Here is a 10,340-nt window from a genome sequence, read left to right as displayed (position 1 = left end):
TTTCATCTGTTTGTGAAATATTGATCTTACCTATAAATACTGTTATTTTTTTTATAGTAAATGCAACTCACGATTTCTGTACAAGTCCTAAAAATAATCAAAATAGTACATCACAGCTAATCAGGAGTGGGGAAGTGGTGGTCTGCCAGTACAGACACATCAAACCCGCTGATGGTTGTCTTTTCAAATCTAATGAGCTATAAATGGTGAATATGCCAACTGCTGGCCTTCTGACCTGGTGGATTTCTATGGGGAGGATGGCTTTAGATACAAAAAGGCTTCACAGAATGACAAGTCCAGGACAAACCTGAACCAGAACAGTGGTCAAGACGTCTGATCTCTCTTGGATGAAGTGTAAAAACAAATAAAAAAAAAAAGGCGGAGCACTCACTGTTGTTATAATGCACAATGGAAAAGGGTGAGTTATTAACATTACATTAAAATTTATATTAAGTCTTAATTCACATTCATTCTGGGCTATGCATATACATTGTTCTAATAATAATATACTGTGTTCCCTTTCAACAGCTGTAAACTCTATGAATCGCCATAAAATTTGAATTGAATCAATTCTTATCTGTTTTGTTTTCAAGTGTAAGGGGAATGCAAATGAAATACTTGAATTTGCATAAAAAAGAAGCAATTAAAATAATAGTTTCCACTAATGTTTCAATAGAATAGTAACAATTGTATAACACTATTTATTGTTTCCTATATTGTCCCCAGTTCATGTACATTTATTTCTGCTGAGTCTAACATTTCTCACAATATGACAAGTGATGCCTACCATATAAATGTATGCTTAATGCTTTAATAATCAGATGATAAATATTAATATTGTGAATGTTGCATTAAAAGCAGATATACTACTCTATTTTTTTTATTTTTTTTTACGGTATTTATAATATATTGTATTATTGCACACTGTTGGACTATCAGGCCTTGCACATGCATTTGCTCACTTGTACACCAAAGGAAGGGCTTAAACATAGAAACATAAAATTTGACAACAGATAAGAATCTCTTATACCATCTTGGACCCAATTTTTATACTTGCAATGAACCTCATAAGCTATGCTATGCTTATGTATATCCCCCGAATGTAATTAATTCCCGTTTCAGATAATGTCTTCAGTGTACTTTTACTTTTATTCCTTTGAAGAATGTTTCCTCCCTGTACCTTGTTAAAACCCCTGGTTTTCGAGTGGGAAAACCCGTGGTGAGTGCTGTCGGCGGGGCCGGTGCTAGGGTGTTCGGCGCCCCCCTGCAAACTATAAATTTGCGCCCTCCCATATTCGCGCCGGGAAAAGGGGTGTTGGCTCACAAGTAAGGGGTATGGCCACACAATAGCACCCCCATTTAAAATTACGCCACAATGTAGCACAATCTTATTCCTCTTATACATAATGCCCCACCCGTAGTAGTAGCGTCATATGTAATGCACCCCAGTAGTAGTAGCATCCTTATACATAATGCCCCCCAGTAGTAGTAGTATCCTTATACATAATGCCCCCCAGTAGTAGTAGCATCCTTATATGTAGTGCACCCCCAGTAGTAGACGCGTCCTTATACGTAGTGCACCCCCAGTAGTAGAAGCGTCCTTATACGTAATTCCCCCCTAGTAGTAGTATCGTCCTTATACGTAATGGCCCCCCCAGTAGTAGTAGCGTCATTACGCGTAATGCCCCCCCAGTAGTAGTAGCGTCCTTATACGTAGTGCACCCCCAGTAGTAGAAGCGTCCTTATACGTAATTCCCCCCTAGTAGTAGTATCGTCCTTATACGTAATGGCCCCCCCAGTAGTAGCGTTGTTTCACAAAATGCCCCCCCAGTAGTAGTAGCGTCCTTACATGTAATGCCCCCCCCCCAGTAATAGCGTCATTATACGTAATGCCCCCCCAGTACTACCATCCATAAAATGCGCATACACAGACATACCTCACACACACACACACACACACACACACACACACACACACACAATTCACACATATATACATACATACACTTACACACCCACCATATACACACACACACACCGTATGCGCGCACACACACACACACACACACACACACACACCATATATACAAACACACACTTCTCTCTCACCCTCTACTTACCTAAGCCAGTCTCCCTCGGTACAGCAGCCTGGTCCGTGTAGCTCCGCCCCCTTCCGTCCCGTTTAGCTCCGCCCCTTCCGTCCCGTTTAGCTCCGCCCCCTTCCGTCCCGTACACAGCCGCTGGCCTGTCACACAGGTGAGGGGAGGGGAGGGGAGGGAGGAGGCTTTTCACGCTGCAGGCTCCGCTGCCAGTGACTGTCACAGTCATACAGTGACAGACACAGCAGCAGCAGCAGCAGGGGGGCCAGGACGGCGCAGCAGGGAAGGGATACAGAGCATGGGTAGCGCCTCTCCGTCCCAGCGCCTCCCTGCACTGCATCCCTTCGCTGAGCGGGTAGCGCCGGGCCTGGCTGTCGGCATTCCAGTCTGTCAGGATTTCGCTTCAGGATCCTGAACGCCGGGATAACTACATCCCCTCCAGTCTGTGGTAGACATTATGGGCCTTTTTCAGACCCTGACACAGACAAGCAAAAACAATCGTAAACAACCGATTTGTAGCCATCTGCGTATGCTATCATGATGCAATCGCATCAGGGCCATTTCTAGCCAATTTGGCTCCCAGTGCGAGATTTAAAAATGTGCCGCCCCCCCATCCACATAAAAAAAATGTGCCCCCCCATAGACATAAAGAGGAAAAGCATGCGCGCGCCTTTGGCGCGCGCTCCCGACAAGGGTGTGTGGCCTCGTTAAAATGGGCGTGGACTCATCTGATCTCATCATCACAGCCACCACAGGATAAAAAAAAAAAGTCCAGGAAAGAAGAAGAAAAGAACTGTATTGTCAGCGCACATAAAGGAGACTAGATCTGGTTATCACATCTACCAATATTTTGATAAAATTTAACTTTTATTGATATCTATTTAAAACTGGTGTATATTACTTACACATGACCGTGAGTATAAGCGAAACATAGAGGTTAAAATATTGACATAAACAAAACATACAAGGTGCAAAATGAAAATAAAGGTGATTTTAAGATTAAAATGTGTGTCCACGTGTTTTATTCTAATGTCCAGGTAAGTATAGTCTCTTATTGCATAATTGAATCAGTATTCGTTCGTATGTTTAGTCCATGTCAAATTTATGGAGGAGGCATCGGTGTCAATTGTAGTAATGCCCTAAATGTAAATTAATTCTAGGCTGTTTAGTTTCAAATTGGGTATCATAAATTATTCGTTGCTGTATCTGATTAGATCAGGAATGTGATATAATATAGAATATAAGATGATGCTATGGATCTATTATTAATGTATAATACACTCTGAGGGGAGGAATATCTTCCTCAATTGTTCATATAAATATAGTATATGGCACTCTCTTGTGATGTTCGGGTATTCACACTATTATTACTACCCCTTAAAAGGTAGGCACCTTCATTTGTAAGGGCTGGTGATACCTTCATAATTAATTGGATCCACTATCTTTTCACACTTTCTATGCAGAATGTGGTTCATTAATATCCAAATGCTTGATATCAATAATAATTTGATGTGTTACAGTCAGTTATGGTAGTCAGGTATTCACGATATTGCTTTCCCTAGAGGAGCAAATATCCTCATTATAAGGGGTTAGTGACACCTCTCTTCCCATTAATATATGATCAAGCTTTTAGACTGTGCATCTTCATCAAGTATCAGAACATTTGATTGAAAAGGTGGTCCTTTATTATATTATTATTATTATTATTATTATTATTATTATTATTATGGTGTCCAATATATTATATGAGGATATGTCTCTCCCTCAGTTGTCTATAATAAATCAAATATATGACAGTCTGTCAGATGTTCATATCATTATGTCCTTAGAAGGGAAGCACCTTCATTTATTGAGGACTATATCAATCATAATTAAATGCATGACAGTCAATTGTACATATTCGGTATTCAGAGTATTATTATCCATAGAAGAAAAACACCTTCATTTTTTAGAAAGTATCAGCACATTGCTAAATTGCACATCACCATTTAACTGTCTCATATATTTATCTCAAGGGAAAGAGAAAAACCCTTTGTTTAATATAAGTAGATAGCAGCGGTTCAAAAAGAGGATTTAATCAGATTTCCAGGTTAGAATATTGTTGTGTTTATAACTGCCACATTACATCACGTATATCACTGTGTGTTACTTGACTGACATGAAGAGTTTATTGGAAACATTTGTTGCAGTTACATCTGCTCATTTGTATCATACATGCTTGGTGGTACTGCCGAATTTATCATATAGAGATACTGTGTATCTTTCTTAGCTTGAGGCAATGCCTTTTATTCCTTGTATGTTCTCATAAGGATTTTTCAGCTAATGCTATGTTACTTATTAATTCTCTATATTAATACATAGTAAATAGAGAAGTCCCTCTATATGATTCAGTGTTAGTATATCAACTGTCTCCTAATAATGATGGTAGCATTCACTGCACATGGTGATTATATTGAGCTGATTTAAGTAATTGTTTGACACCATTTATTATAGTTATATCTGTTCAATTATATCATAAATGCTAGGTAATACAGTTGCAGTTGCAGCTGCTTAAATATGTCATAAATACTCAGTGATACTATCACTTTAACAAATAGACACCCAGCGTGTCTTTGATAACTTAGGGCTAAAAAGTCCTCATTTTACAAATTACAGCAGGCACGTGTCCCCATTTTACACAGTACGCAGGCAAGACTCCCCATTTTACACAGTACGGCAGGCACTTTCCCCCATTTCACACATTACGGCAGGCAAGTGTCCCCATTTTACACAGTACGGCAGGCACGTTCCCCCATTTTACACATTGCGGCAGGCCCGCGTCCCCATTTTACACATTGCGGCAGGCACGTGTCCCCATTTTACACATTGCGGCAGGCCCGTGTCCCCATTTTACACATTGCAGCAGGCCAGTGTCCCCATTTTACCAATTGCGGCAGGCCCGTGTCCCCATTTTACACAGTACGGCAGGCAAGTTCCCCCATTTCACACATTATAGCAGGCAAGTGTCCCCATTTTACACATTACGCAGGCAAGTGTCCCCATTTTACACATTACGCAGGCAAGTGTCCCCATTTTACACAGTACGGCAGGCACGTTCCCCCATTTTACACATTGCGGCAGGCCCGTGTCCCCATTTTACACATTGCGGCAGGCCGTGTCCCCATTTTACACATTGCGGCAGGCCCGTGTCCCCATTTCACACATTGCGGCAGGCACGTGTCCCCACTTTACACATTGCGGCAGGCACGTGTCCCCATTTTACACAGTACGGCAGGCATGTGGCTCCATTTTACACATTGCGGCAGGAAAGTGTCCCCATTCTATGCAGTACGGCAGGCAAGTGTCAATTGGGGGGGGGGGGAGGAAGGGAGAGGGAGGGAGAGGGAGGGGGGAGAGAGATGATCAACTTACATGTCAAGAAGATCTTCCCGCTGCTCGCGCCGGCGCCTACTCTTAACAGCTTGGCTGAGTTGGCGTCCCCTCCTCCCTTTTCCCGAGAACTCCTGCTCGGGGGGTGGAGTTTCTCGGATTGACGCGGTTGCGTCGTGACGTCACGACGCAACCGCGTCATACCATGAAACTCCGCCCCCCGAGCAGGAGTACTCGGGAAAAGGGAGGAGGGAGGAATCTGGGACTCGTAAAGTGCCGCGGCGAGTGCCCCCTGCGGTTGCACGGCTCGCCCGCCGCAAGAAACGGCACTGAATGGCATCATAATTGACAGGCGATGGGTGTCCGGGGGCAGTGTTACGGCATTGGGCGGGGAGTGTCACGGGAAATGCAGGCGTTGTTATGGCCATTTTTGGGGTAGGCCAATGATGTTGCCTGTGTTTCATGCGATTGGAAACATGGCGTCGGTGCCCCTGCTCATGCAGTTATGCTGCATAGGCAGAGGTCAACCTCTTTTTGAATTGCGATTGCATCACGGGGAGGCACCACACATGCTGGGTGGCCTTGCCCTGTGTGATTTTGGTGGTTGCAAATTTTCCTAAAAAAAAAGAACAAGAGACTGTATAGGATAGAGTGAATATAAGCACCCTGTTTGTTATGTAGCTAAGCTAGTTAGAGCTGGTTTTTGTGTTGATATTTTTTAATAGGTGTTGATGTATGTCAGTTAAACATTATCCAATAGGGAGTAGTTAGGTAGGCGGGTTCCCTGTTAGGTAGCTAAGCTAGTTAGATCTGGTTTTGTGTTGATATTTTCTAATAGGTTGTTAATAGTTGTCAATCAAGCATTATCCAATAGGGACTAGTTAGGTAGGCGGGGTAGATTAGTTTATTTAAGTGCTGGCAGAGGATTCAAATTCCTCTTGCCATTTTGTGATCCCTGGGGCTGGTAAAGTATTTAGTATCACTCCACAGGTGTTTCATATACTGCTAATTGGTTTAAGATAAATTTATTCCTTGATAATATTATTAACACAAAGTTAAAGCATATTTAATTTGGTGGCTTGTATATTGGAGGTTTATTTGGTAAAAAGAGAAAAGTGTGAGGTGATTTTAAGGGTTAGGCTTGGGTAGAGTTTTTGCTGCCACTAAATTACTTTAGGTATTATAATGCCTCGCCCCCACCGCAGTCCGCCCCCTCCCCGCCGCTTGGTTGAGGTATCCAGACCTCTTTCTGCAGCCGCTGCCTCTCCGGCGGTGAGGGGAGCGCGGCGTTTCTCTGTGAGGGGAGCCGGTCACGCGGCTCCCAGCACTCGCGCGGCTCTGTCGGAGGCAGCGGTGATGAGTCACCCGCCTCCCTCTCCGTCTCCTTCAGTGCTGCGGGCCTGGCTGTCGGGAGCGACAGCCAGCCCTGCGAGCACACCCCGCCGGCCATCCCCAGCATTAAGCAGCGGGTCCGGTGCATCGGCACCCGCTGCTCCAAGCCCCGCCCCCGTTGCCATGACGACGGACCCGGCGGCCGTTAGCCCCTCTCCCACAGCTTTAGGAGCTGGGGAGGGGAGCGCAGTGGCAGGGACAGGCGAGCAGCCATTAGTAACCCTAGGGAGAGGCAATTAATAAGCCTCTCCCATTGTGGGTGAAAATAATAATAATGTAAATGTGGTGGGGGCAACAGGGAATATAAGGAGTTCCCCAGGGCCTGCAGTGGCAGGTTTGGGTATGACAAGGGGATTGTTTGCAATCCCCCCCCCCTCCCTCTTTTTCCCATCAATTTAATGTGCAGACAAGGGAGAATTTTCAACCCCAGCAAGGGTCATGGTCCCCGTATTTTAGTCAAGGGGCACAAGAAAATGTTGCGCAGCTGCCTTTAACAAGACAGCAGCATTTCTTTAACCCTCAATATACCCAGCAGTTAGGTAATTTATATCAACTGTTTGCTTTTCCACAGTTTATGCATATTCCGAGCCCCCCGCAGGCGGGCCCTCAATATGGGCATTGGTTGCAGCCTGCGCCTAATCAGTTTATGGGTGTTCATCAGATAGGGATGCCGCCTCTGCCACAAGTTCCTCCACCAGCTAGACCCCATCACCAGGGCAGTCAGAGAGTCAGACAAACGTGCACTCTCAAGCACGCGCATCGTCGATAGCAGCCGATGGGTCAGACGGGGTGGGTCAAGCAGGAAGTAACGCTGTTTTATTGAGTCCGCAGGTGTTAGCGTCTCACGCACCTTTGTTAGATTCGTCAGCAGGCGTTGGGATTTCGCAGGATCAACAATCATCAAGTCAAGTTGCGGCGAGCGCGTCGCACAACGTGGGACAGGAGACCGCAGGAGACGCAGGCAAAGGTCCTTCTACATCAGGAGCTGGTAAGATAATTACAGAAAATCAGCTTAGCGCAAAATCTTCGCATTCTGACGAATCGTCGGATACGTCTAGCTCGCTGGAGAATCCGCGTAAATTTATGCGGACATTCGTTCAGCATCTTAGGGGAAAGCGTAAGGTTTCAAAGGGAGGGCGCAGTTTAGCGGGCAGTTCGGCTCCAGATGCGACAGGCGATAGTGTGCATTGTGCAAATACGGCAATATTGAGGGGAGTGAGGTCTAAGGTGAGGGAGCGTATAAAGAAAGGGCGCTTCGTAGATATGTTTACGATTACACACAAAGCTTAAAAGGCTCTAGATACAGCAAAGGCCGGGGGGGCGGTGGCGGAAGAGGCAAGGAGGAGTTATCCCAATTGGCATACGGGGATGTACATTTTTGCGGCTTGTTATATAGAATCTCGTCCATCGGAGTTTCTTAACGTGATTAAATATCTACATCTTATTCATAATATGTTTCTGACGGCTAGGCATAATGTTTGGCGTCAGTACGACAAATTATTTAAGAAGAAGCAAGACGGTCAGAAATTGCTAAGTTTAGGTTTCAAAGATGTAGAGGTTTGGTTGAAGGTAACTCATAGTAATAGGTCTTTTACAGAGTTGATGGGTCGTAAACAGCCCTTTCAGTTTAGACCAGGCTTTAACACAGGAGGAAGAGGAAAATGTTACGCATTCAATAACGCGCAATGCAGTAGGGGAACAACATGTAGATATAGACATATCTGCATGCTGTGTGGCGGATGTCACGCAGCAAAGGATTGCAGCAGGTCCGCAACTCAATCAGTGGGTAGAGGGGAGCAGAGGGCCGCTAATAGGTAAAGCGGAGTCCCCAGTAGATGTAGTAGTTTTAGAGCGTTGGTTGGACCGCTATCCTCTCAGGGAGGAGGCGGCATTTTTATTGCAAGGTTTTAAGTTCGGTTTTAAATTGCCAATAGTTAGGCCAGTATTAGTTTTAGCCAGGAGGAATCTTAAATCGGCTAGAGATTATCCAGAAATAGTAAGAGCCAAAATTGCTGCTGAAGTTAGTTTGGGGGCGTATGTGTGGACCTTTTAAAAGTCCGCCTTTAGCTGAATTTTGTGTTTCACCATTGGGGGTAGTTCCAAAAAAGGAGACGGGTACATTTCGGATAATTCAGCACCTTTCCTATCCGGAGGGGGGCTCAATAAACGAGGCTCTGGACCCTTCTTTGTGTAGCGTTAAGTATCTGTCTTTTGAGGAAGCCGTTTGATATGGTTCAAGGTTTTGGTGTAGGAGCTATGTTAGCAAAAGTGGATATAGAATCGGCTTTTAGATTGTTGCCGCTACATCCTGATTCATTTAAATACATGGGTTTCAATCTTGAGGGCCAGTTGTATGTGGACAGGTGTTTGCCGATGGGCTGTTCAATTCCGTGTTCTTACTTTGAATGTTTTAGTTCATTTTTACAGTGGTGTGTGAAGGCCGGCACAGGTCAGACAGGAGTCGCTCATTATTTGGATGATTTCTTGTTGGCAGGCCCTGCGAGTAGCTCGGCATGTAATGAATTGCTGTTTTCGGTTCAAGCTCTTTTTTCAGTAATGGGTGTACCCGTAGCTAAGGAAAAAACGGAGGGGCCTGTGACCCGTTTATCTTATCTGGGTATAGAGATTGATACTGAAGCAGGCCTTTGTAGGTTGCCAGCGGAAAAAGTGAATGGTTTAAGGAGTTTATTGAGAATTTTATTTCTGCAAAAAAGATGACTCTGAAACAAGTACAATCACTTCTGGGGTTATTAAATTTTTCTTGTAGGGTCATTCCGATGGGAAGGATTTTTAGTCGTAGGCTAGAAAGAGCCGCTGCAGGGGTTAAGAAATCGCACCATTTTATACGCATTTCATCGGAATTGAAAAAAGATTGTAAGGTTTGGTTAGAATTTTTTAGAGATTTTAATGAAGTTTGTATTTAGCTGCAGGAAGAAGTAAGCAACAGAGATTTGCAATTTTTCACAGATGCATCAGGGTCCCTAGGCTTCGGTGCATATTTTGAAGGTGAATGGTGTGCGTAAGCTTGGCCTGAGGAATGGCGTAGGAAAGGGCTTACTAATAACATGCTTCTACTAGAGCTTTTTCCAATCATTGTCGCGGTGGAGATCAGGGGCTATAAGCTAGGTAATCAAAGGGTTTTGTTTTGGTGCGACAATCTAGGGGTAGTTCAAGCGATCAACAACCAAAAGTCTTTATGTTATCATGCGTTGAAGTTGTTAAGGCATTTAACTCTTAGATGTATGCAGAAGAATATAGAGTTAAGTGCTAGGCATGTGCCTGGGGTGAGGAACGAGATAGCGGATGCTTTGTCCCATTTTCAATGGGATAGATTTAGAGCATTAGCTCCAGCGGCTAGATTAGAGGGTTTGTCATGTCCTAAATTTGTATGGCAGATCATCAATCCGGCATGAAAGCGTTAGCATTGAAGGCATTGGCACCTGGGACGTTGAGATTGTATTCTGCAGCATGGAATGATTG

The sequence above is a fragment of the Pseudophryne corroboree genome, chromosome 6 (assembly GCF_028390025.1).
Source record: "Pseudophryne corroboree isolate aPseCor3 chromosome 6, aPseCor3.hap2, whole genome shotgun sequence".
Classification (NCBI taxonomy): domain Eukaryota; kingdom Metazoa; phylum Chordata; class Amphibia; order Anura; family Myobatrachidae; genus Pseudophryne; species Pseudophryne corroboree.
Note: the sequence above shows the minus strand (reverse complement) of the source record.